Source organism: Fukomys damarensis, unplaced genomic scaffold (genome assembly GCF_012274545.1).
Source record: "Fukomys damarensis isolate Sample0158 unplaced genomic scaffold, DMR_v1.0_HiC HiC_scaffold_28, whole genome shotgun sequence".
Taxonomy (NCBI): domain Eukaryota; kingdom Metazoa; phylum Chordata; class Mammalia; order Rodentia; family Bathyergidae; genus Fukomys; species Fukomys damarensis.
This window is the reverse complement of record NW_022900940.1, coordinates 32,614,827-32,619,315: the sequence shown is the minus strand read 5'-3', so window position 1 is coordinate 32,619,315 and position 4,489 is coordinate 32,614,827. Positions and strand designations below refer to the sequence as shown.

Below are 4,489 nucleotides of genomic sequence, written 5' to 3'. Positions count from 1 at the left end.
CCCCTCCCCAGTTGTCAGTTGTCTCATTATAATCTTATGTACCATTGTAGTTTTTTACACCATAGAAACTATTTGGTATGTATACATGTGTGACTTATTTATTTCACTTAGGAGTATATCCTCAATATGTATCCATTTCCTATGAATGAATCTAATTTCTCATTCTTTATGGCTGAGCAGTATTCCATTTTATAGAAAAACCACATCTTCTTTGTCCAGTCTCCAACTGATGGGCAGATAGGCTGTTTCCAAGTTTTAGCTATTACAAACTGTGCTGCTATAAACATGGGTGCGCATATATCACTGTGGTATGATTCCTTTAATTCTTTTGGAAAGATACCCAACAGAGGGATGGCTGGGTCAAATGGAACCTCTAATCCTAGGTCTTTGAGGTATCTCTATACTGATTTCCATAGTAGTTGCACCAGTCTGCACTCCCACCAACAATGGAGAAGGGTTCCTTTCTCCATGCTCCCACCAACAATGGAGAAGGGTTCCTTTTTCCCCACAACCCCGCCAACATTTGTTATTGTGTGATTTCTTGATAACAGCCATTCTTTGTGGGGTGAGGTGGAATTTCAGTGTTGTTTTAATCTGCACCTCTTGTATGACCAGTGATGTGGAACATTTTTTCATATATTTACTTGCTGCCTTTACTTCTTTGTCTGAGAAATGTTTGTTCATTTCAGATGTCCGTTTTTGAATTGGGTCTTTATATTTGGGGGGGCTGATTGTTTTGAGTTCTTTATTTATTCTAGATAAGAGTCCTTTGTCTGAGGAGCAACTGGTAAAAGTTTTTTCCCACATTGTAGGTTGTCTCTTAGTTCTGTTGATGGCTTCTTTTGCAGTGCAGAAGTTTTTAATAAGATGAAATCCCAGTTGTTGATTCTTTCTGCTAGTTCCCGTGCTACTGAGGATTTGTTCATAAAGTCTTTTCCTATGCAATGTCTTCCAGAGTTCTGCCTAACTTATCTTCCAGCAAGTTTAGTGTTTTTGTTTTTATATTTAGATCTTTAATCCACTTGGATTTTAATTTAGTGCATGGTGAAAGATAAGGGTCTAATTTTAATCTGTGGCAGGTTGACATCCAGTTTTTCCAACACCATTTATTAAAGAGGCTATCTTTCCTCCAGTGGGGATGGTCAGCTCCTTTGTCAAAGATGATGTAGCTGAGTACATCTGGAGTTGTTTTTGTGTCTTCCAATCTGTTCCACTGATCCTCAGGTCTGTTTAGAGAAACTATTCAGTATTTGCATATGTGTGACTTATTTATTTCACTTGGGAGTATATCCTCGAAATGTACCCATTTACCTATGAATGAATCTACTTTCTCATTCTTTATGGCTGAGTAGTATTCCATTTTATAGAAAAATCACATCTTTATCCAGTTTCCAACTGATGGGCAGATGGGCTGTTTTCAAGTTTTAGCTATTACAAATTGTGCCGCTGTAATTTTCTTACTCTTAAAAATAAAACAAAATAAATATAGCTTATGAATAACTTACTGGGTGCTGATGAAAACATTAAGACTTTCAAATTTTTATAGATTTTTCTGATTCACTGTCATTCTATGTACTATTAGAAAATATCTTTTTAAAAAGTTAGCTTAAAAGGCATAGGTACTTTCCTGTTTTTTTTTTTTTTTTTTTTTTTTTTTGGTACTGGTATATTAAACTTGGGACCTTGCACTTGCAAGGCAGGCACTGGAACCACTGATCTAAATCCCTGGTCCCTTCTTTCCTATAGTTTTATTTGTATTGTTAATCTATCAGAAAAAGCTGAAACTTCTTAAGATCATTGGTTATTTATTTCATGTAGCATACCCACATTTTTGAAGAGCTCCTTCTTTTAGTGTCCAAAGCAAAACACAACACAGCTGTATGGCAAATGTGAAATTGTGTTTTTATGTGATGATTTGGGGAAAGCTTTTGACTCCTTAGTAGAGTCGCCTATGCATACCCTTAAACATTAAAGCCACAGTAATAGCGTAGTCAACATTTATCAAGTGTTAGAATTTTAATTAAGTGTTTTAAATGAATTCCTTTTTATTTTTCAAAGAAGTTTTATGAGGTGGGGACCATTTTATAAATGAAGAAATTAAGCTCAGAGAGTTTTACTGTTTGTTTTTTTTTTTTTTTTTTTTTTTTTTTTTGGTACCGGGGATCAAACTAGGGTTCTTGTGTTTGCGAGGCAGGAGCCAGAACCACTGAGCTAAATCCCCAGCAAAAAATAAGGAATGCTTCATGAATTTGCGTGTCATCCTTGTGCAGGGGCCGTGCTAATCTTCTCTGTATCCTTCCAATTTTAGTATATGTGCTGCCGAAGCGAGCACTCAGAGAGTTTTAAGTAAGTCTAAATTCAAGCATTTTGCAAGAGACAAGCATTGTGCTTCCGAATGTAGACTTTCACAAACTGTCTTACTATATTGCCACAGAAGCAGTCACTGGGGAAGGATGGCAAGAGGATTTGAAACTTGTAGTTAGCACTTGAATGTCTACAACTTTGAAAAGCGAGAGCTCCTAAATTTTGGCGAAGATAGCTGGAAAAGATAGCTGAAGTTTAGGTACTAGAGTCAGCCTGTGTGGCTGTATCTTAGCTCCATCGTTTATTAGCTGGTTGCCTTTATGGCGAGTTCCTTAATCTTTCTGTGCCTCAGTTTCCTCTTTTGTTAAAACAGGGTAGCATTAGTAAGATGTGAGGACTTAGTGGTAACACAAAGCATTTAAAACAGTGCCTGCAATAGTGAACTCTCAAAAAGTTGTGAGCTATTACAGCTCATTAACATTTTTGCTTATTTGTTCTTTGAAATAGTGTATGTGATATGTACAATGTTACATAGACAATATAAAAATTTGTCTTAATTTTGTAATACATATATTATTTAGTTAAATCCCTTTTGGTATATTAGAGAATGTGTTCATTGAAATAGTATAATAATATAAAATGTATTCTAGTTTTAAAAAATGAAAAGGTTTCTCAGGAAAATAAAATTTTAAAGCTTTGTACCGTATTTATATTTTACATTGATTTAAAGGATATTGCTACTGTGTGGAGGAATTTCCAGGTCAGGTATGTTCCTGTCGATGTTAAAAATTTTCATAACTTAATCTACTATTTATGTTACAAAATTATTAATATCATGTAGCTCAGCAGAAACAGTAATATAACATAATGAGAAAAGTTGCATCTCTGCTCCTGATACTCTTAATAAACACATTATTCATTTTTTATTCAATTCAACTGCAAATAGCTATATTGAAAACGTTGCCACAGGGTACATTTCTATTTTAAGGTGACAGGAAAATAACTCCTGAAGAGTCCCAGAAGTGAGAAATAAAACATAAATTATATAGTAGATAGAAAAACATAAAAGATTCTGATGTCTATGAATAACTATATTTCCCCAAGGGATAAACATGAGTGGCTTTAATTAGATTATAATTGCTCATGTGAGCTAGCTCTTGCATGAAATAAAAATACCTGACAATGCATTATGACTGAGCTTTTCTATCAGCAACATAGGATAGATTAATGTGAATGCCATTTAAAGGCGGGGCATTCCCTAAATGTAAACTAAGGCTTTAATCAGTGCCAACATGATGGAAAGCTACTCTTATAATTAGGTCACATTTTATTTGATCTTGACAGTTTTACATCATGTTGGAGTTTAAGAGAAGACTATATCCGTGGAGGCCTCCAGAACATTTATCTCTCACTAACATACCTTATTTCACAAATGGGATAGAAATAAGCAAATGAGTATTTTATTTTCTGGAGGTTTCTTTTTATATAGTTCCTATCGTTTGCTAGAGGAACTGTCTGAATATAATCGGTTTGGGATTAGATTTAAGGATTTTATTCCACTCCATGGGCATGGTTTTGGAGTCTGTGTTTACTCACTTGCCCAGAGGACTGTGTTAAGAATACATGCATTTTGCAGTTCCTTAGGTACTTAAAAGACTCCATTATAGGCTAAAAAGTCCATTTCAGTAAATAATTTCTAGGCTTTTGGAAAAATGCTAACATTTATTGACTTGCAAAAAACTAAATTTTAAAAGATTTAAAAAATTTATTGTTTTTGATACTTTTGTGGAGGGAAAATACTCAGTTGAGGCAAATCTGTTAGTTATAGGATTTCTATAGATTTTGATGTTTTTAAATTCATCCAATAGTCAGGCCTAGGCTGACCTGCATGCATAATGGATTTTATTGAGGATTTGTAATGAGTTCATCTGTCATTACACATGCCGTACTTCATTGTGTTTAGTCAACTTTCCTGAGGTACCTTTCAGAGCCGATTAAGTTATTCCAGAGCCTCAGAGCCTATTGTCCATGCAACTGGATAGGTAATAGCACTGTGGAGCAGGCAAGTAGAGACAGTGGTGAATTGGAGGCACAACATCCATTGAGAGGGGAGAATAGACACTCAGACCTTTGTATACTGTCTTACGATTGAAAAGATGCTAGAAATCAGTTTTTTTTAAACATC

General features: G+C 34.8%; 1 non-coding gene across 1 annotated transcript; it reads right to left on the bottom strand.

Annotated features, from left to right (window-relative positions):
• Window positions 1-2,225: 2,225 nt before the first annotated feature.
• Window positions 2,226-2,332, bottom strand: LOC117283650. Its single transcript, XR_004514680.1, has one exon. It is a non-coding gene; the product is annotated as a U6 spliceosomal RNA (small nuclear RNA).
• Between the last annotated feature and the right edge of the window lie 2,157 nt (window positions 2,333-4,489).